Source organism: Callithrix jacchus, chromosome 9 (genome assembly GCF_049354715.1).
Source record: "Callithrix jacchus isolate 240 chromosome 9, calJac240_pri, whole genome shotgun sequence".
In the NCBI taxonomy this organism is placed as follows: domain Eukaryota; kingdom Metazoa; phylum Chordata; class Mammalia; order Primates; family Cebidae; genus Callithrix; species Callithrix jacchus.
Genome location: NC_133510.1, coordinates 50,211,543 through 50,234,779, shown reverse-complemented (window position 1 = coordinate 50,234,779; position 23,237 = coordinate 50,211,543). Strand labels below are relative to the sequence as shown.

Below are 23,237 nucleotides of genomic sequence, written 5' to 3'. Positions count from 1 at the left end.
AGAGTTTCACTGTTTTGGCCAGGCTGGTCTTGAACTCCTGACCTTAGGTGATCTACTCATCTTGGCCTCCCAAAGTGCTGGGATTACAGGGATGAGCCACCACCTGGGCTGGAATTTCTTGGAGACATTTTGAATCTCTCATTTCATCCTCCATGTATTATATTTCCCAATTGATTGTCTCTTCTGCTGTTGAATGTGTTAAGTCTTAAATGTTTGTGAATGGCAGCCACTAATTCTGGCATCTGAAGCTCTTGGAAGTCCACTCCTCTTATTGCCACTGATTTATATGCCCTTTGAGTGGGGTTTTGGCTGTGGCAAGCATATGCAGCACTGGCTGAAGAATCTCTCACCATGCGGGCTCTGATGCTATCTCAAGGTAGCTAGCGTTAGAACTGAATTAGAGGGACACTCTGGTAGTGGGGACAAACCCCCACACATTTGCTCACAGAAGTCATCTTCTGTGTTGATGATGGTTGTGGTATGAGAGCAGTGGGAAAACAGGAGTGAGCATTTTCCCTTAACAGTGGTAGACATTCACATCCCTAATGAGGCTGGGCATGATGCCTCATGCCTGTCATCCCAGCACTTTGGGAGGCCGAGGCAGGCAGATCACCCAAGGTCAGGAATTCATGACCAGCCTGGCCAACATGGCCAAACCCCATCTCTACAAAAATTCATACCTGTATTTTTGGGAGGCTGAGGCAGGAGTATTGCTGGAAGCTGGGAGGTGGGAGTTGCAGTGAGGTGAGATTGCATCACTACACTCCAGCCTGGGAAGTTCATAAATAAGAGATATAATTGAGTCACAGTTCTATAAGCTGTACAAGCACAGCTCCAGCATCTGCTTGGCTTCCTGTGAGGCCTCAGGAAGCTTACAATCATGGCAGAAATGAGAGTGGGTGCAAAGTGAGGAGGTGCCAGGTTCTTTATAAACAAACTGTTCTCATGTGAACTAATAGAGCAAGAACTCACACTTCACCAAATGGAGGGTGCTAAGCCACCCATGAGGGATGCACCCCCTCTAACAAATGTGAGATTTGGAGGGGACACACATCCAGGCTGTGTCAGGCCATAAATGTTTTGTTTTGACTCTTAGCTCCTTGAATGACAATTGAGTATTTGTCCTCCCTGGCAAGAGAGAGAGACATGGGTTTTCCCTCTGGGCTGGAAGGCAGATGCCAGATGGGGGTCAAAATGCCAGCTGGCTGGGGCAGCTTACCGCACTGTGGAGGAGGGGCCAGGGGCACAAAGCTGCGGGCACATAGGTGGATGTAGGTGGCCGCCAGGGTGCAGGCAGGTTGGAGCTCCTGGGTGCCACAGAGGTCCTGCACACACAGGCTGAGAAATGGTGCAGGGTCCACCTAAAATCAGGGCCACCCAGTCACTGTCCTTACCCTGGGGAGTGGCATGGAGGAGGGGCCTAGGTAGATCGGGGAAAGGGCTCTCTGTGCCCCATGGGCCAGGCTCACACTCACCACCCAGAAGCAGTTCCCCAAGCTGGAGCAGGGGTCTTGGAAGAAGGCCTGGCAGGCAGGGTTCTGTCCTTGGTAGGTCTGCTGAGTCTTCTCAGTGGCCCTGCAGTCACCATCCACCTGGTGGGACAGACATAAGACTCAGGTCTCCTGCTGGACCATGTGGCTCCCCCACATACATCAGCCTCAGCAGAAGACTCCCCCATACCCTGGGCCTGCAAAGTCCTCTGCAGAGCCAGCAGGCTACCTGTCTCTCATGGAACTCTGCAGCAAGCAGCCCTGAAGAGCCTCAGCCGGAGGGTGGGCAGGTACACCTGCTCACCTGCCAGGCCAGGCTGAGCTCCTCCAGGCTGCGGGCCACAGAGCCACCCAGCAACATCAGCTCATTGCCTGCTTCATTGTTGTTGGTGCCCAGAAGGCCAGCAGATATGCCTGTGGGAAGAGGGAAGCTGAGGAGGTCCTGAGAGCCCATGATCCTCCCACAGGGGACCTGTGTGTGAGATGAGCCTGAGGCACACCAAGGAGTGGTAGAATCCTGCCACCTCCACCCCGGACTCCCAGAACCCAGGGCCCTGGCTCCAAATGCTCATCAGAGGAGGGAGGGAAAGCACAAGGACGGAGGACAGCGTGTGTCCCCCAGTCCCCTCCCCACATCCTCAGCTCGAGTGGCTGGAATCCAGGCCCTTCCTTTGTGTTCCTTGGCAGAGGGACCACAGAAGGCCCAACTCCACCCTGGAGCCACATATCCCAGGAATGGGGGCAATAAGCCCTGAGCCTCAGCGATCATCTGGACACAAGGTCAGTAACATGCTGCAATGCTAGAGACAAGGCCAGCAGAGGCTCTGCATCCACCGTTGCCGCCTGGAGCCCGGGGACCTGTCGCACTGGAAGCTGAGAATGGTGCATCCCAAAGAGGCTCTTGGCGGTGGGGCCAACCCCGCCAGGGCCCAGACTTACTATGGTGCCAGAGGCCCACAGTCAGGCTGCAGCGGCTGGTGGGCACGTCACAGGAGACCCTGTCCTCACTGGCCAGCTCAATCCTGGGGATGTCCCTCCTTGTCATGGCAGGATGCAGCTGGAGGTCTCTTTCCCGGCAGGGAGGAGTTGTATAGCCCGTAGGCCTGTGGGCCAGAGGGGGTGGGCAGGAGGGCTGACCCACAGCCAGGGGACAAGCTTGAAAGTGCTGTCCCCCCAGGTGACCTGCCACAGGCACAGGTCTAGGGGGAAGCTCAGGCCTCTCCTCCTCACCTGCAGGCTGGGGTAGAAGATGGGGGTCATGCAGTTCAGCTCCACGGTCAGGGCCATGAGCCCCGAGTCTGTCCAGCTCAGCATCAGGGAGAATGTGTTGTGAACAACGTCTTGGGCCAGCAGGACACTGCTGCACTGGGCGCTGAGGTCCCACATCCGGCTGTCGAAGGTCACTATGTGCTGGGTCCCGGCCACCAGGGCATGGTCTGGGGAAAAGCAACCCCAAAGGCAGGGTGAGTGGGGCCAGCTCCACCCACCACAGTGGGAGCCCAATGCCTGCTGGGCACCCGGATGCCTAGAGCCCTGGCTTAGCCTGCCCTGAGGCCAGGAGTCCCCCTCCCCTAGTGCAACAGCCAAAGGCCCAGCGATCCCCCACCAGCTTCAAGATGACATGAGCTAAAGTTCTACGGCCAATTCAGCACTAACAAGGAATGGAGTCCTGAGACCCGCTACAAAAATGCTGTGCTAAGGAACAAAGCCTGGCTCAGAGGCCACATATTCTGTGCTTCCGTTTACATCAAATGTCCAGAGCAGGCACAGCCATGGACACAGTAGGCAGATTGGTAGCTGCAGGGTTTCATTTTAGGAGGATAAAAACATTTTAAAATCGATTGTGGTGAGGCATGCACAACTCTGTGAATAAACTAGAAGCCACTGAATCATGCGCTTAAAATTCGCAGATCGGCCAGGCACAGCGGCACTAAGCCATCCCAGCGCTTTGTGGGGCTGAGGCAGGAGGATCACTTGAACCCAGGAGGTCAATGTTGCAGTAAGCCGAGATTGCACCACTGCACTCCAACCATGACAACAGAGTGAGACCTACTCTCCAAAAAAATCACAGATCATACAAGTCATTCATTTAATCTCAAGGAAGCTACTGGGGGGAAAGACATTGACGAGTTAAGTGGATGGCCAACGGCTCCCTCAAACATGAGAGTGGTGTCCTGCAGACCTGCCCTCTTCAGGGTAGGGAAGAGATGGCCTGTGAAGGAGCAGGTCTGACCTGTCCAGCCAGTGTGGCCCCTGAGCTGTGCCTTGAGGGTGTTTGTGCCCGTGGTAGGGAAGCACCATCTATGGTGCACAGCCAGGCACCTGATGGCCAGGGCCAGCATCCCGAGGGAGGCACTACCAGCCGTGTGGTCAGCTGTCAGACCTGAGTGGCACAGAGAAGCCCATGGTCACACACATAGCACTTGAAGACCAGGCTGTTTTCTATAATATCAGCATGCTGCTTAGAAATGACTGCACCCACGCTTCTAGGGAGCCCTAGGCCTCCGTGTGAGTCCCACACAGATAAAGGAGTGGTTTCACTCCTTGCCAAGCCTGGGTACCATGGCTCCCCCATGGACATGAGGGGCTTTCTTGTGCATTAAGAACCATACATGTCACTACGTTGTTACCTGCATTTCACAGGAAGCAGAGTCCACAGAGGTTAGCAGATTCACCTGAGCCACACGCAAGCTCCCCAGGAGCCCAGAGCCGGTCATCCCAGCACTTGCAGGTCACTCCTGACTGGCAAGTCTGAACTCAATTAGTGCCCATTTAGCTGTAACAGGAGGTCTGCCTTCTGCTCCAGCGGAACCCACAGGGAGGGAGCTGGCCTGAAGCCCTTAACCGCCCGCTATACTCTGCTGGGCCAGGCCTTATATTCTTGACAAAAGCAGGATGTGCAGCCTCAGCCCTAGTCCCATAGGACCTTGGGAAGTCCAGTAAGCTCTGGGCCTGGCACTGTGATGCCACGAGCCTCTGCAGGCTTCCCTGTGCCTCCACAGTACCTGGCCCTGCTGCTGTGCCCATGGGGCAGAGGGCAGCACAGCCCGGGAAAGGACTCACACTCCCAGGGACCCTGCAGCAGGTGATGTCTGAGCCAGTAGAACTCGGCTGGCATGTTGGCTCCGGACAGCTCTTGGAGCGGCAGCAGCAGCAGCAGCAGCAGCTTCTCCCCCATCAGGCAGCTGGTCACCCAGGCCACATCCAGGGGCTCATCCCCACCAGGCAGCAGTGGCAGCATCACCACCACTGGTTCCTAGAGGGAACACACAGGACAAGTCACTGTGCCTGGCTGAGCCTTGCTTCCTTTGGCTGCAGAGGGGGAGCTCACAGGTCCACAGGAAGAGCTCTGCTGTGGAGAGCATGGGGGTGCCTCTCAGGGAGGGGCTGTCCTTGTTTTAGGAAATCCCATAATGAGGTGGAGGAGGACAGAGGCCGGCATGACAGTGGATGTGGGGGGCGAGGCCAGGACAGAAACAAGCTCCCCCATTTTGAGGACACAGATGTCTGATGTCATGCCTGTTCTGCCCCCTGGGTCTTGGGCAGCATGGGGCCTGTGTGTGGGGATGCCGAGGACAGGAGCTGGAAGGGCTAGGAAATTGTTTTGGTTTGTTTTTCAGACAATCTCATTCTGTTGCCCAGGCTGGAGTATAGTGGTACAATCTTGACTCACTGTGACCTCTGCCTCCTGGGTTGAAGTGATTCTTCTGTCTCAGCCTCCAGAGTAGCTGGAACTACAGGCACTCACTGCCATGCCCGGCTAAGTTTTGTATTTTTAGTAGAGTCAGGGTTTCACCATGTTGGTCAGGCTGGTCTCAAACTCCGACCTCAAGTGATCTGCCCACCTCGGCCTCCCAAAGTGCTGGGATTACACTTGCCTGACCAACAGGTCTAGGAAATTTCTACAGCTGAGGGGAGGACTGGAACTTTCTCAATATGTAGAACAGGGGTCAAGCCTGTGAGATCTGAATGATCAGGGAGATCTCAGCCCACATGGGGGTGTAGTGGGAAAAGGAACATTGCACACTCTTGTTGATGGCCAGTGGAGGAGGTGCAGGGGCAGGTGGCCTCGCTTACCTTCTGGGGAGCCCAGAGGCCCTGCAGCTGAAGGCAGGAAGCCGCCTCAACGCCCTCCCTGCCAGCTGAATCCATTTTTTGGCACCCTCACCAGACCCCACTCACCAGGTAGGCAAATAACCTGGCAGGTGATTCTTCAACCAAGCCAAAGCCCCGCCCTGGGAGCTCTTCCCTTCCTCAGCCTACATTCTGACAGCAAGAAGGCAGGAGCAGGAACTTGTATTACGTGGAGCCTTTTCCCCATGATGCGGGTTTAGTCCCTATTCTACGGCTGGGGAAACTGAGGCACACAGAGCTGATGCAGAGAAATCCTAGTTAGAGGCAGAGCCAGAGTCCAGATGCTCTGTGAGGCCAGCAGCATGGAAGAAGGGGGCTGCCTCCCTGCCTGGAGCTCGGTTCCTGGTGGGCCTTGTGCCTGTGAGGGTAAAGGATACAGGGTCCCCAGGCCCCTGCTCTAGACTGGGTTCCCCACTTCCATCCACCACCCCCGTGTTCTCAATACAGGGGCCAAAGGGGCCTTTTGAAGTGAAAGGGTGCTCACGTCCTTCCTAGGTCAGCAGAAACCAGAGCCCTCCCCCCACCCCCCAGCCTTAGGACCTCCCAGTCGCTCCCAGTTGCATCCACTCTCTGTTGCTCACATTCTCCTTCAGTCCCACCAGCTTGATATTCAAATAGGCCAGGTACAGTGGCTCATGCCCGTAATCCCATCACTTTTGAAGGCTGAGTCTCTGGAGCCCAGGAGTCTGAGACCAGCCTGGCTAATATGCTGAAACCCCGTCTCTACTCAAAATACAAAAATTAGCTGGTTATGGTGGCCCATGCCTGTAATCCCAGCTACTTGGGAGGCTGAGGCAGGAGAATCACTTGAATTTGAGAGGCAGAGGTTTCAGTAAGCTGAGATCACACCACAGCACTCCAGCCTGGGTGACAGAACAAACGAGACACCATCTCAGAAACTGGCCAGGCACCTCCCTCTCCCAGGCCTCTGTACAGCAGTGCCCCCACCTGGAGCTCTCTTCCCATGCTGGCCCATGGCTCTTGCTCAAACTGTACCTTCTCCTCAAAGTCGGCCATGGCCACACCATAGGATCCCCCTGCCCACCATCTCACCAATGTTCCATCTCTAGCATTTGCCACCTAATGTATGGCTCAGTGGTGGTAAATGATGAGCAGAGGACCACACCCAGCCCGTGGCCGGCTTCTGCACAGCCTGCAAGAAAGAAGGGTGTTTGTGGTTTAAAAGATTGCAAAACAGGCCGGATGTGGTGGCTCATGCCTGTAATCCCAACACTTTGGAAGGCCAAGGGGGGTGCATCACCTAAGGTCAGGAGTTTGAGACCAGCCTGGAGTGGCAAAACTCTGTCTCTACTAAAAATGCAAAAAATTAGCCAGGTGCGGTAGTGCGTGTGCCTGTAGTCCCAGTTACTCAGAAAACTGAGGCAGGAGAATGGCTTGAACTCAGGAGGTGGAGGTTGCAATGTGCTGAGACCACGCCACTGCACTCCAGCTTGGGTGACAGAGTGAGACTCTATCTCAGGAAAAAAAAAAAAAAGATTATAAAACAAAAGCAAGGAAATGTGACAGAGCAGAATGGCTTGCTTAAGAAGTGACTCAGGCTCTCTGCAGGGAGCTGTGCGCACCCGGCTGTAGATGATTTCTTGTGCTTCACGTCTGTCTCTGAGTAAAACTGAGCTTCCTGAAGGCATGGGGTCAGCCTCGTCCACTGCGCTCCTCTGCAGCTCCTAAAGTCCTGCCTGCACTGGGAGCATGCTCATGAGGTCTCTGTGGAGTGAGGAAGAAACCCCAGCTTCCTTATCTGTGAAATGCAGAGTGAAGAAGCCTCTGTGCAGGGCGGTCAGAGGAGTCAATGAGTCAGAGCGTGCCGAAGCATTCTGCATTGCACCTGATATGTGGCAGGAACGCTGGATACGCCACTCTCAACCCAGCGTTACCTGGCTGCGAGACTGTGCAGGTCCAGCAGGGGTTTGTAGAGCCTCTTCAGTGCCCATGAGAATGTGGCTTCAGCCCAGGACAGCATCGGGTGGGCCACCTGGAGAGGAAGGGGACAGTGAGAGCTGTCTCTGTCATCCTCAACTGCCAGCCACGCTCCATGCTTGCTCTCACTCACCAGCTCCAGGGCACCTTTCGCAGCCCCCATGGCTGCCCTGATGCGCCTGGGACCCCCGTTGCCTGGCATCCCGGGCACCCAGGACTGCAGCCACCACATGGTTTATCTGCCCACTCCCGCCACACCTCCTCCAGGGCCCGCAGCGTCACCTCCAGGTAGGCGTACTTCAGTGTGGTCAGGAGCCCTGCAATGGGCAGCCACTACCCACCACGAGGCCTCTGGGCAGCTCAGAGACCCAGCCAAGGGCTTGAGGAGATAGGGCTTGTTCCTGGGATTAAGATGGTGGGAAGGAATAGAGCAGCAGGCACTGGAGATTGTGGGTGAGTTGTCGCGGCAGGCCTGAGCCGCCTCTGCAAGGCCTGCTCATAGGTTGTCTGGGAACTTGGATTGGGGGAGGGTTCTCACCACTCCTCGAAGTGATACGAGGCTCTCTGCACCTGAACTGTTTGCACAAATGTGGTTTATGCTGGACCACTGCTTGCCTCCTAGGAGTCTGACAGTGTGGTCCATGCCAAGCAGCACCTGCCAATGTGGCAGGCCCCACTAAACACCCTGGGTGACATAGTGCTGGGACAGCCAAGTGCATCCCATGTGAAGGTGCTGGGACTGGTTCCCCCTGGACTCCACCCCAGCCCCCTTCCCTGCGCCGACACTCCTGCCTTCTCTCACTGTAGTCAATCACAGCCGCGAACAGCACAGTGTGCCGAGTCCTGGAGCACTCTTTCAAATTCACTGCCCTGTGGGTGGCCATGGGACTTAGCACAGTAGAGAGAATGCGGAGGTGACATTCAACAGCCAGTCAGAGGGATGCCCACACTGGCACTGGGCAGGGTCTTGGGGGCTCTGTGCTGGGCCAGGCATTAGCCCCAGATGATGGAGAGGCCAGAATTTCCTAGTCCTGCCAGGAGGGCGGTGGGGGCAGCAGCTGTAAGCGTTTAACGACCACATGGCCACAGAGAGCTCACTGTGTAGCCAAAAAGAGACCCTATGGCAGTGAACTTCACAGAAACAAGGCTGTATACTCAAAGCAGGCAGAAGACTGAAGAAACCTAGGCAGCAGACATAAGAGATATTAGCTTGGAGACTCTGTAAGAATGAGACAGTAGACCATGAAGAAAACGAAGGTTGGGCCAGGCGCGGTGGCTCACACCTGAAATCCAAGCACTTTGGGAGGCTAAGGCGGGTGGATCTCAAGGTCAAGCTATAGAGACCATCCTGGCCAACATGGTGAAACCCCATCTTTACTTAAAATAGAAACGTTAGCTGGGCGTGGTGGCATGTGCCTGTAGTCCCAGCTACTTGGGAGGCTGAGACAGGGGAATTGCTTGAACCCGGGAGGCAGAGGCTGTGGTGAGCCAAATTCATGCCATAGCACTCTAGCCTGGGCAACAGAGTGAGACTCCATCACAAAAAAAAAAACAATCCAAGGCTGTAGGTCTGTAAGAAGTAAGGCGGGGGTCTCAGCTGGGTGCGGGCCTGCGGGAAGCAAAGCCACTGTTCTGACTGAAACAGGGCCATAGGCCAACATGAGGGCTGAGGGCCCCGGGCTGGGCGTGGATTTTGGTGCAGGGTTGAGCCCTTCCTCCCACACTCACATTCCAGCTCATTCTGCAGCTGCTCCAGCCCCACCTGCAGCCAGTCCAGGTAGAGGCAGGTGCTGGTTCAGTTCCTGCCTGGCCTGGCTCTGGCCCCACAAGGTGGCTATGGCCCAACCACTCACCTGCATGGCCTCCAGCTCTGCCTGGGACAGCTGTAGGAGGAGGCCTGCCACACCATCCAGCGTGCCTGCTGGCTGTACCTGGTCAGGGAAACCAAGGCAGAATTGGGGTGATGTCCAAGGCAGAGAGCCCCAGACCCTCCTGCCCAGGGCGGGATGCCTGGTGAGTAAGGGCTACAAGCCAGGCCAGAGGGAGAGCTCTTCAGCCAACCCTTTCCTCCTGTGCTACCCACCAGGTGCTGGAACCTTCTCTTCCAGCCGGGCTTACACCTGGGAGCCAACTTCTGCAATCCTGGACTATGAGGATGGAGAAGAGGCTGGGACTCCCTCGGGGCCGTGTAGGAATGAAATAGACAAAAGGTCTCGGTGCCAGCGGCAGGTGCGGGCCTCACCCTGGGGCCATCTGCTCTGGTTTCTGGGCACAGATGGACCCCAATGGCTTGGAGCTCCTGGCACTGTGGCCTCTGCCCAGGGAGAGAACAGTAACCCCTTCCCTGTATCCCAGCCCAGGCCCTCTCACCTCCACATGGCCCAGCAGGCACCCATAGCAGCTGTGCACAGCCAGAAGGAGGCTCTGTTTGAGAGTCTGCAGGGTCAGGCATCCCAGGGGCTGGAAAGGCTGCCTGCCATCCCAGAACAGGACCTCTGGCTCCGCTGTCTGCCCGTGGGCACACGGCACACTCTCTTCTCTGTCCCCCTGGAGCCAGAAGGGCACCTGCTGGTATACCCATGATGTTTCTATCAGCCCACTCCTCCTCCACCACTTTCCGTAGCTCCCCACTGCCACAGGCCAAGCCTCAAAGCCCTAGGACTTGAGAACCTGGAGCTGTACCACCTCAATCAACCTGCTGAGCCACCTGAAGCCCCCTCTTCTGTACCCTTCCCAGCAGCCTCACCTGACATGGCCATCAGTGAGGGATCCCATGCAGTCCTGACAGGGTTTCCTGAGGCTGAGGCAGGGTCTCACTGTCACTGAGGCAGGAGTGCAGCGGCACCGTCACAGCTTGCTCCCAGCAGCTGGGACACAGGTGTGCACCACCCCACTAGGATTTTTTTTAAGTGGAGATGGGGGTGTCTCACTATGTTGTCCAGGCTGGTCTTGAACTCGTGAGCTCAAGTGACCCTCCTGTCTTGGCCTCCCAAAGTGCTGGGATTACAGGTGTGAGCTGCACCCAGCCCTGACTTCTGAGATCTTAATGCCCAGACCCCTCTCCTTTCTTGAGCCAACGGGGCCCATGGCCCAGCGAGCTGAGCTGGGACCCAGCTGCCACTCACCCTCCTCATGGGCCACAGAGGCCTGGAGACAGCCTGGGGCCTGGGACACAGACAGTCTCATTTTCTCTTCCCTGTTGTTCACATTTTCCTCCAACTGGACCAGGCTTTGAGAAGCTGAGGTGGAGACATGGCCCAGTAGGACAGCCTGCTGAGCCCTGGAGCTGTGAAGCTGGGAGGGGGAGGGCAGAAGCCTGAGTGAAGCCTGGCCCAGGCCCTGCCCCTGGTCTCTGTCCCCTGCCAGCCCCAGGCTCAGGAAAGAGGTTAGCTGGGGAGGCTGTGGTCAGACCTGTAGGAAACCAAGGGAAGGCACAATACCCATGCCCGATTTTCAGGGCACCAGGTTCCCCACGCCATATCCCTCCCCAAGACTCCCAGTGCCCCATCACAGAAAGCGCCTATGAAAATACTCAGGGCTGGGTGCAGTGGCTCACTCCTGTAATCCCAGCACTTTAGAAGGCCAAGGTGAGCAGATCACTTGAGCCCAGGAGTTTGAGACCAGCCTGCGCAACATGGCAAAACCCTGTCACTACCAAAAATACAAAAATGAACCAGTCTCATAACAAATAGATTTAAATTAAAACAAATTACCCATCTAGGCTGGGCGCGATGGCTCACACCTGTAATCCCAGCACTCTGGGAGGCTGAGGTGGGTGTATCACAAGGTCAGGAGATCAAGACCATCCTGGCTAACACGGTAAAACCCTGTCTCTACTGAAAATATGAAAGATTAATCGGGTGTAGTGGCATGTACCTGTAGTCCCAGCTACTAGGGAGGCTGAGGCAGAAGAATCACTTGAACCCAGGAAGCGGAGTTTGCAGTCAACAGAGATTGCGCCACTGCACTCCTGCCCAGGCAACAGCGAGACTCTGTCCCCAAAACAAACAAACAAACAAACAAAAAACCACCTAGGAGCCTACCAACCCAGCAGCAGCTGCCACAGGGTAACTTAGAGATGACTGCTTCCCAGGCCCTGCCCAGACACTCTGATTTAATTGCTTTGAGGGGGGCCCGGGCACTTGTATTTCTAACATTCCCAGTGCCCTGGTGTTTTGCCAACAGCCCAGGCTTTCCAAGTTTGCATGGGAACCACTGCAAAGGTCTAACCAAGTTCAAGGAGACGCGGGTAACACCTGGCGTAACAGCCCAGGTACAGAGCAGTTTACCTCAATCCCTGCAGGTGCCCAGCCTTGGGAGCCTGGCAGGGACCAGGACAGGTGAGTCTAGAATGGAGTGGGGGAGAGGCTCAGAGGCCCCAAGAGAACACGAGCCTGGAGGAGGCTCTGCGGGGAAAGGACCTCAGCTCCCCTGTATTCTACTCTGTATTCTGTCTTATTAGCTCCAGACACTGCAGCTAAGAAGCTGTGCACTCTTCAGTAAGGCGGCACCCTCTCTGGGCCTCAGCTCCAAGGTCTGTAAAATGATACAGAACAATGGTTCACAAAACTTAGCAGGACTTAAGTGTGTGCATGCATGTGTGTCTGTTATGGGTTGCTTTTGTTCCTCTGATATGTTGAAGTCCTAACCCAGATACCCGTGAACATCACGGTGTTATTTGGAAATAAGTTTTTTGCAAATGTAATCAAGTTAAGATGAGGCCACAGTGGATGAAGGCAGGCCACACACTCAATGAATGCCGTACCTAGGAGAAGGCCACCATGTGGGACAGAGGCAGAGACTGGCATGATGCCCCCACAGCCAGGGGTTGCTGGCAGCCACCAGAAGCTAGAGGTGGTACGGAGGATCTTCCCTAGGGCTTTCAGAGGGAGCGTGGTCCTGCTCACAACTTGATTTTGGACTTCTGGCCTCTAGAACTGTGAAACCAGACATGTCTGTTGCATTAAGCCTTCCAGTTGGTGGCAATTTAATACAGTAGCCCTAGGAATTGAATGCAGGGTGCTTACTACACATGCAGAAGCATGTCAGTCTCTGAGGAGATCCACGTTGGGAGGAGGGTACAGCCCCAGACTCCTGTGGAATTTCACAGAGCACAGTGAGATCCTCCCAGACAGGTGGGGGCAGGGGACGGTGTGCAGACCACATGGAGTGGGCCCTGGATGGCTCCCCGCGTATGAGCTCAGCCCCTCAAGAGCGAGGGCCCCACCTGCCTCTGTGCAGCCTGGGCGAGTGCCTGACCTCCCTGAATCTGTCCTCGGGCCACTGGGTTGTGGGGAGGAAGAAACAAGGCTGGGAAAGCCTCTGGCCACTCCACAGACCTCAGAATGGAGTGAGTGAGAAGGAGCCAGAACAGCTGTCCCAAATAAATCAGGGACAGAAAAGCAAGAGGACCAGCCACTTGCTAAGTGTCCACCACAGGCTCAATTCCAGGCATCTAGTTCCATCGGGCATGGGGCTTACAGATCCAGGAGCAGCCAGGAGCCTGGCTGGGAAATGGGGAAGTGACCGTCAGTCCCAGAGAACAAGAACATTGGAAGGAGAAGCTCCTTTGAAATGGTGACAGCTGCTGAATTCTCAGCCCACAAATGCCATCCTCATCCTCATCCAGCTCCAGATGCCGGGAAGGGAGGGAATTCCCTTCTCACAAGCACCTGTTATGTGCAGATGTTGTACAAATGTCTGTTTTCCTCCTAATGCTTCTGCAAGGGAGATGGTAGATGTTCCCATTTGACAGAGGGGAAGACTGAGGTTCAGCAAAGGAAGTCACAAGGTCAAGTTCACCTGGCCAGGGAGATAGAGGAAGTGGATGGAAACACCAAGAGAGCACCTGCTGTGTCACATGCCTTGGCTACGCAGGCAGTGGGAACTCGTATCCAGACCCCCAAAAACCACCCTGTGAAATACCTGATCCAAAAAGGGGAAACATGTTCAGAGAGTTTCCTCACTGGGATCACCTGGCCAGGTCAGGGCAGAGTAGGCACTGGAGGCCAACTCTGCTCCTTCCAACTTCCCAGGGCTGCTGGGAGGCAGGAGGGGGAAGAGATGGGGCCAATAATGGCTAATAACAGCAAATACTCACATAGTGGCTGTTTTCTATCAAGCACTGATCTAAGCAATTTATGCCTATGAACATATTTAATCTTTGCTATATTAATCCCAGGGAGATAGGGCCAGTGCAATTATTATACCCATTTTAAAGGGGAGGAAACTCAGGTACCAGGAGGCAGCTGGGGTGGGATGCTGCCTCTTTGTTGTAGGAAGGGCTGGATGTTGGGGTGATGGAGGAGCTGCTTTGTCTCAGAGCCAGGGCCAGACCTGGGGTTCAGCAGGTGTTCCCCCACCCAGAGTGACTCTGGCCCTATCCAGGGTGCTGGTCTGCAGTTCCTCAGATGGCCACTAGATGGCGGGACCGCCCAGGCAGTGAGGACCTGCTGGCCAGGGAAGTCGGGGCATCTTCCCCGGGGACTGTCAGCCCCTTCCTGGCCACCCACCTCCAGCTCCCCAGAGAAGTCAGGCGAATGAGGCCTGCTGTGGTTTCGGAGGGTCAGGCTGAGGTGCAGGCCATGGTCTGGGGCTGGGGCAAGGCCCAGCTGGCAGTGGGAATGCAGCAGGAGCCCACCCCAGCCCAGGATGTGCTCCCTGGAGACCAAGAGGGCCTGGGACGAGAGAATCTGGGTGTCAGGCAGGTACAGGAGGTGGCAGCTTCCTCTCTTCACCATCCCCTGCGCCAGGGGTGCAGCAGCAGCTGTCACCTCTCAGCCTCCACATCTGCTCCTGCCCCAGCTGCCCTCTAAGAAACACAAATCAGGGCCGGGTGTGGTGGCTCACACCTGTAATCTCAGCACTTTGGGAGGCTGAAGCAGGTGGATCACAAGGTCAGGAGTTCAAGACCAGCCTGACCAACATGGTGAAACCCTGATTCAAAACCCTGATCTCTACTAAAAATACAAAACTTAGCTGGGCATGGTGGTACTCACCTATAATCCCAACTACTCAGGAGGCTGAGGCAGGAGAATCACTTGAACCCAGAAGGTGGAGGTTGCAGTGAGCTGAGATGGCACCACTGCTCTCCAGTCTGGGCAACAGAGTGAGACTCTTTGTCTCAGGGGAAAAAAAACAAACAGATGTTGTCCCCTGCACTTAGAAGAGAAGCCGGCCTCTGGCACGGCCTGTGGCCTACTTCATCTTCCCAACCTCACCTCCCTTGCTCCCTCCATAAGGGCTGCCACACGTTCCTCAGGGCAAAGTCCTGCCTCAGGCCCCTTCCCTCTGCAGGGCTTACCCTCACCAGTGAGGTCCGTTTTCCAACACCCTGCTCCCTCTTCCCTGCTTCCTTCTTGCACAGCATTTACCACGCCCTGACCACAGACCATGCAGCTCTCATTTGCTGTATCTTCCTGGCCCTGCTGGAATGCACCACCCAGGAGGCCGGCACTGGGGCTGTCTCTTTCACTACCCAGCCCCTGCATCTAGAGCACAGCCTGGCATAGGTGAAACACACACATGTTTTCTGAATGAACAGAATAGATAAGGTGTGGGAAACTATGGTTCAGGGCCAAATCTGGCTCACTGCCCACTCTTGTAAATACTGGCATACAGCCATATGCATTCACTTACGTATCATCTATAGCTCTTTTCCCAAGACAGTGGTAGAGTTGGTAGCTGCAGCAGAGACTGGATCATTCATAAAGCCTAAAATATTTACTATCTGTTCCTTTTCAGAAGAGTATGGGTCCCTGGGATGGATGGATGGATGGATGGATGGATGGATGGATGGATGGATGGTGGATGGATGGATGGATGGATGGTAGAGGGATGCAGGGATGCAAGGGGGTGAGGGTGGGAGGGCAGAAATAGGGGGATGGATGGAAGATGGGAAGGAGAATGGAAGGATGGGTGAATGAATGGGTAGATGGGTGGGTGGGTGGATAGAAGAACCAATCAACCAGCTACCAACCCCAGGAGGGGAAAGGGGTTGAGGAAAAGGGGTCCCAATACCTCTCTTCTGAGGCAAGCATGACAACAGCAACTCTTTCTGTGCCAGGCACCAAGGCTCAGCATTCCTGCATCACATCTCTCTTAACTCTCACCATCACCTACATCCTGGAACCTGCTGCTGCTTTCATTCCTCAGATGAAACACTGGAGGCTCAGAGAGGAGATGCGCACTGCCCAGTCACCCAGCAGGCAAATGGCAGAGCCACCATGCTGGCGTCTGGCTCACACCCCTCCATTCTGTGGGCACCACCCTCCCTCCTGCCCCCTCACCATGGGTCCCTGGTCTTCCAGCTTCCCCTTTCCCCAGGGCAGACTCACCCTGGGCAGGTCAGAGCCCCAGGTGGAGGGAGTGCTGCAGCCAGTGTGCGTAGTCAGTCTGTACTTCTCCCCGGAAGCTCTGCGGGGTACAAGAGGCCCCGAGGATGTGCTCCAGCGTGGCCTCCACGATGATCTTGTCTGGCTGAGATGGCTGATGCCTCTGGAATGAGAGGGCCCAAGTGTCAGGGGGTCATCACATAAGAGAATGCCCATGGCCAGCTGCAGGTGGAGACCCTCACGTAGCAAGAGCACGTGCCAGGAACCCACCGTCAGAGCCCTCATCAGAAGCATCTGGATAAAAAACCCGCCTCATCCCAAACACCCAGACTCAGCATTTCCAAAAACAGAAAGCAATCCTGCACCTCACTGCAGCCTCCAGGGCCAGCAGGATCTGTCCGTGCCCATCTGACTGCATCTCCCTGTCACCCACCCCTGCCAATCACTCTACCCCTGTCTTATTCCCCCTCCAGCCCTCCCCAAAGCACCAGGCTCCTTCCCGCCACTAGCTCCCCGACCCATCTGCCCAGTCACTCTCAATCTCATTTCCTCTCTGTTTTTTTCTGAGAGGGAGTCTCATATCCTCTTTACTTTTTTTCCAGTCACCCAGGCTGGAGTGCAATGGCATGATTTTGGCTCACTGCAACCTCTGCCTCTCAGGCTCAAGCAATTCTCCTGCCTCAGCCTCCCAAGTAGCTGAGATTGCAGGTGTGTACCACTATGCCTGGCTAATTTTTTGTATTTTTAGTAGAGACAGGTTTTGCCACGTTGGCTAGGCTGGTCTCAAACTCCAGACCTCAAGTGATCTGCCTGCCTTGACCTTCCAGAGTGCTGGGATTACAGGCGTGAGCCACGGTGCCTGGCCCCTCTTTAATGCTTCATGTTGCTTACGGCACCTTCTGATTTTTAAATTCACTCCTTGGCTTGAATTCTGGAGAGCGTCTTTTCCCTGCACACAGCTGGCCTATTGTCCTCCCTTTCACAGATGGAAAAACCTAAGGCTCAGGGAGGTGATGGGAGATGCCAGAAGCCACCCAGCCAGACGGGGCACCCAGCTGCCTCACTCAGTCCCCAAAGCTACTGCTAAACAAACAACTCTAAGGGATGAATTGGAGATGCCTGGACCTGTTTCCCACGTTAAAATGTGAGCTGTCTTCAAACACTGCCTGGTATACAGTAGGTGTTTAATGAGGTATTGATAAAAGAACAACTGAATGAAGGACCCTGGAGATCCCAGGCTTCAGGGAGCTATGATTCTGGAGAAGTCCTTGTCACTGATGAACACAGTCTCCTTCTCCTACCTGAGGTGCCCAGCCCCCCAGGTTCAGCCATGTCCTAACTCCTGCCCCTGCCAGGGTGCCCGGGACATCCTCGCTCACCTGCTGGCTCTGCCTGCCACTCCTGCTCTCAGCAAGGCCGCTGGCCTCGGCTTGCTGCCAGGAGACATTGAATGGGTGAGCCAGGGCCAGGCGGGCAGCCAGCTCACTCTTCCCCAACCATAGGGAGGAGGAGGCCAGCACCTGGGGAGGGGGACAGACTCAGCCAGGGGCATTCCCCAGACAGGCTGCACCTCTTTCCCACCCGCCCAGACCACCTTCTCCATCAAGGTCAAGGCTGCAAGGGCAGGTGGCTTTGAGCACAAACCCAGCCCTGTGCAAGACCCTGGGAGAGCTCAGCCCATTTCTCAGAGGAGGACATTGAGGCTTGGAGAGGGGCAGATGGAGCAAACACATGACAGAGATGAAACTGGAGGTCACCCTCCTCTTCCACTGTCTTCCCATAGCTCTCTGGCTCTGGGCCAGTCATGACGCCTCTAAGTCCTTCAATTTCGTCATCTGAACACCGGGCTATTAATAGCACCGAGCAGATGGGAGGCTGAGGTGTGGGTTTACACAGCACCTACCACGGGATAAGCATTCACGGCCTGTCAGCCCTGCCACTGCCGTGACTGTCAAGGTGTTGTGGGGACCCACGTCTCTGCTGCCCTTCCAGAAAGACTGTGGAACATGATACAGCCTTGTCAGCCCCAGGTAAGACTCCTTGGGCAGGGGAGGGCCCCAAGGACCCCGCTCAGCCTGCAGGGTGGAGTTCAGCTCTGCCCCAGGGTCATCTGGCCCTGACACCTACCTGGTCCCTGCCATCCCAGCCGACAACCAGGCCATCCCAGTGGCTGCCTCCCGAATTCTCTGAGGACAGGTGGAGGCTGCAGTGTCATGGCAGGGGGAGGGGCAGCAGGTGGGTGAACTCCACTGGGCAGGTGAGTACACATACAAAGCGTAGGCCATGTGAGCTGAGGTCAGCAGCTCCAGGCCCAGGGGGTGTTCAGGGGACCCTCAGTGGATACCGCTGCCAGCTCAGGCAGGTGGCCACTTGGGGGTCACACACCCAGATAATTTTCACAAAATTTGGAAGCTACGCGTTCACTTTGTCACCATTACTACTTGATACCCTGCACTGTCCCTGTGGGAGCCCCCGTTACAATGAGACTTCATGACTCCTCCCCAGCCCTTGGACCTGGGCTGGCCTCGTGATGTGCTAATGGAATTTAGTGAAGTTGACTGAGTGCCAGTTCTAAGCCCAGCCCTTAAGACACCTTGCCCTGCTTCCTCCCTCGAAGCCCTGCCCAGCCACAGGAGAACAAACCTGCTCGCTTGTGGGCTGGTGCCACCTGGGGTTGGAGGGAGCCTGGTTTCAGCTCAGGATGTCGAAGCACAGCTGACAGCCAGCCCCCGAGCAGGTCAGAGAGCCTAGCCAATGCCAGCAGAGCCGCCTGCTCACCCTGCAGCTGACCTTGAACATGCAGAAGACCAGAAAAGCTGCCCAGGTAACCCACAGCCTCGAGAGCAAAGAGCAGCGCTTGCTTTATGCCGCTGAGTTTCGGAGCAGTTTGTTACCATCTTGAATCAGGAGCTATGGGTGCGGCCCCAACCCCCAGCAACCTGCATCACTCTTGGGGCCTCACATGCATGGGTGACCTGCGCCCCCTCAGAACCCCCACACCCCCATGCCTCCCAGTCCTATGCCTCCTTCCATCTTGGGGTATGACAGGTGCACCCCATAGCTGAGTCCTCACAACAGTCTCCACATCCTGGGTCTTCTTCCTTTGTCCCCCAGGTGAGTCAAGCTGCCCTGACCTCCTGCCTCACTTGACCCCACCTCCTGAGGCCCCTGCACAGTCCTGCTTTCCCAGACTCCTACAACAGAAGGCTGCCCGGAGGCCCTTTTCACTGTGGTGAGCTCTGAGCTCTGTACAAAGGGCACCCTGTTCAGATGGGCTGCAGGGAGCCGTACCCAGAGACACTGGCACTGGCTGGTTCTCAGGGCATCACCCAGTCATTGGTTCTGGGGAAGCTGACCACATGCAGGGCTGGAAGCCTTTTCCCTGCCACCCACTGACCCACGACCTGCAACGCTGTGACCACAGTGTGGGGATGCAGGCTGTGAGGCTCACCAAGGGTGGCACAAATACACACACACACACTCACACACATGCACACACACAAGCTCAAATACAGTCATGCTCAAAGGCACACCCATGCACACACATGCATGCACACGCACATGCTCAAATACAGTCATGCCAACACATGCACACCGGCATACACACATGCACACACACATGCACGCATGTGCACATACATGCACACATACAAAGCATACACATGTGCATACACATACATGCACAGGCACATGCTCAAATACAAGCACATGCTCAAATACAAGCACACACACATGCATGCACAGATGCAGGCATGCACACATACGCACACACATGCACATGCTCAAATACAGTCATGCCAACACATGCACACCGGCATACACACATGCACACATACATGCACACACAGCATACACACGTGCATACACACACATGCATACAAACACATGCAGACATACATGCACACTGCATTGGCTTGTTGAGGACCTGCTCATTTCCTCTGCCTTCCAGGGCACACGTGGCAAACATGACACTTGGAGTATTCCATCAGGCCACCTGGCAAGCCGTGCCCCGGACTGGGGTCTGCATTCTGTCTCCGCACCTGGCAGGTCGGGGGTCGGGCTCTTCTCTGTGCCCAGCGGGTTTCTCACACAGAAACTGACAGTCTACGTGGCTGCACAGGCTATGAATGACAACCCCTTCCAGGGATGCCTGTTCTTGGAGGACCCCGGGGCTCACAGCTGCCATCAGGGCTGCATTGGCACTCACCTCTCCTGGCACCAGAATTGCCCAGGGATGCCACCCCTCCCATGCCTTGGCCCGTTCTCCCTGCCCGGTTGCACTCAGGATAAATCCCAGCTCCTGCGTGACCCGGGTCCCCCAAGCCTCCTGCCTCACCTCCTCCCTTCTCCCCACTCCGGCCACACTGGCCTCCCTGATGCTGCTCCACACGCAAATCTCACTTCCACCCAGGGCCTTCCACCTGAAGTGCCTCTGCTCAGCCTCAGCACCTCAGCCAGCTCCTTCTTATCCCTCAGATCTCAGCTTGGAAGTCACCTCCTCTAAGAGGCCTTCCCAGACCTCATTACCTAAAGGAGCCCCACACCCCACACAGACCCTGATTGCTCTCACAGTCTTTCCCATGTGGGGAAATGGTCATGTTGAATGTTATTTTGCTTATGTGTGTCCCATTTGCTTATGACTGTCTCCCTGAGGGGGGACACCTGGGCCATCTTGCTTCCCGATGGGTCCCTCGTGCCTAGAATCACACCTGGGATTAGCAGGTCCTCAGTGATGGCTTTTTTTTTTTTTGAGACCAAGTCTCACTCTGTTGCCCAACCTGGAGTGCAGTGTCATGTTCTTGGCTCACTGCAGCCTCTGCCTCCCGGGTTCAAGTGATCCTCCTGCCTCAGCCTCCCAAGTAGCTAGGATTACAGGTGCCCACCACCACACTTGGCTAATTTTTGTATTTTTAGTAGAGATGGGATTTTACCATGTTGGTCAGGCTGGTCTCGAACTCCTAACCTCAGATGATCTACCCACCTTGGCCTCCCAAAGTGCTAGGACTATAGGCGTGAGCCACTGTGCCCAGCCAGGGATGATTTCTTGAGTGACTGGGTCACTGCTGCCCGCATCGCCTCACACACTCACCCTGTAGGCTGAGGTTCCTGAAGGGCATGGGGAGAGGCCCAGAGAGGCTCCCAGTGATGGCCAACACCTGGCCATTCCACAGCACCTCCTGGTGCAGGACACAGGTCCCATGAGCTCGCTTCTATGTGGTCTGCAGGACCAGCTCCCCGGGAAGCGTGCTGAGCTGGAAGAGAATGATGGTGTCACAGGGGAACCTGACACACACTTCTGCCTGGGATGGAAAAGGAGAGAAGTTTGCAGAGGAGGAAAAAGGGAGTATTTGTGGATGATTTCTAGTTTCCTGCATGGCAACCTATGTCAGGGAATCAAAAAGCCAATGCTTCCTAAGGATGAGCTGATAACATAAAGGAGAGGAGTGGGTCAAGGGACTGTGGCCAACTGGAGACAGCGCGGAACAGGCACTTCTCAACTCCGTGGCCAAGCTGTGTGGCTCTGGGTAAGTTTCCAACCTCTCTGAGCCTCACTTTCCTAGACAATGGAGGCAAGAAAGTGTCAACCTCTGCAAGATAATATGAATGGTGCACTCAGCCCAGGGCTAGATCATGGAGAGGAGCTTGTAGGAGCCATGCAATTGGTATTGAGATTTCTCAATCATGTACTGAGCATGTATTATGCTCCGAAGCCAGTGCTGAGGGCCTGAGTACAAAGATAGCCAAGACCCTTATGGGGCTTCCAGGCTGACAGGAACATAGTCACAGGACAGAAAATGATGGGATAAGGATGGTCACAGAGGCATTCAAGGGAGAAAGGAATGCAGAGAAGCAAGCTTGAAGGAATGTAGGAAGCAGGGAAGAGCATTCCAGGCAGATGGAACAGCCTGTGCAAAGGCTCAGAGTGGGTTGCTGTCCTTGCTGGTAGGTATCATAGTCCGAGGGTCACTTGAGGGCACTGCAGGAGGACTGATGGGGTGGGGTTGGAAGTTTCCTTTTTTTTTTTTTTTGAGTTGGAGTCTTGCTGTGTTATCCAGGCTGGAGCTCAGTGGTGCGATTTCTGCTCATTGTGACTTCCACCTCCCAGGCTCAAGCGATTCTCCTCCCTCAGCCTACTGAGTAGCTGGCACTATAGGCATGTGCCACCATGAACCACCATGCCTGGCTAACTTTTTGTATTTTAGTAGAGATGGGTTTTCACTATGTTGGCCCGGCTGGTCTTGATCTCCTGATCTTGTGATCTGCCTACCTTGGCCTCTCAAAATGCTGGGATTATAGGCGTGAGCCACCATGCCTGGCCTTCCCTTACATTTTTAAATGACTGGCACTTATCATCCATGGCTAGCTCAAGAGCCACCTCCTCAGTAAGCCTTTCCTGGCCACCTAATCTAAATAAGCTCCCTCTTCACTCTCAGTTCCTTCAGTGTGTCTTCTCCATATCATACTACTATCTGGCATATCTGTGTGATTTTGAATAATCTCCTTCACTAGAGTGCACATTTATTGAAAGGAAGGATCGATCAGTTCCATTTTAGGTCACACCCCAGCTTCTAAAATAGTGCCTGGCACCTGGTAGATGCTCAATAAATAATGCAAAAGGAAGAAGGGATGGATACAGACACCAGCTGATAATCTACTCCAGCAATTTTTGTCCATTTCACAGCCTTGCCTGGCCTTCCCTCCAAGGAACCAGAACATTAGGACAATTTATCTTCTTTCAAAGATCTGTCCCAGGAGCGCCACCCCACTCCCACCCTGCATGCCCTGGGCCTGGGCTGTCCTCCATACAGCTGTCCTTCATACAGCTGTTCCAGCTTCATGAAGTTGGTAAGACTGGCCTTAGCAGCTACCAGCTGGGTGCTGATGTGAAAGTGACGCTCTTCCACGCCCAAGGCAAACATGCTCTGAACCTCACCCTTGGGAGTAGTGTATCTGGGTCAGGGGAAAAAAAAAAAAAAACCACAATAGATCTCCTCATCAGGGATCTGATGGAACATTTAAGCAGATGCTGGCTCTAAACCATGAGCTCTGCCTCCCAAAGCCCCAGGCCCAAGACCCACAGCTTCCTGGGCTGGAGGAACTTTGATGAAGCAAGGGTTGGGAGCCTCAGTTTATGCCATCAAATGTGACCAGGGCAACTATCTTCTCAGGCCCTCCCTGCTATAACACTGACTTGAAAATATCTACCAGCCTGGCACCAGCAGGCAAGAATTCTAGTTGCAGTACTGTTGCAGACCACAGGGGGCAGTCTAGCAGAGAGGACAATGCTTGGGCTTGTGTACACATCAAACACACAGAACTCCAAATGTGGATCCACCATGGA

At 55.1% G+C, this 23,237-nt stretch overlaps 1 pseudogene; it reads right to left on the bottom strand.

Moving 5' to 3' along the window:
* Positions 1-1,064: 1,064 nt before the first annotated feature.
* The window catches only part of LOC118144489 (uncharacterized), a 39,920-nt pseudogene continuing 17,747 nt past the window's right edge, over positions 1,065-23,237 (bottom strand).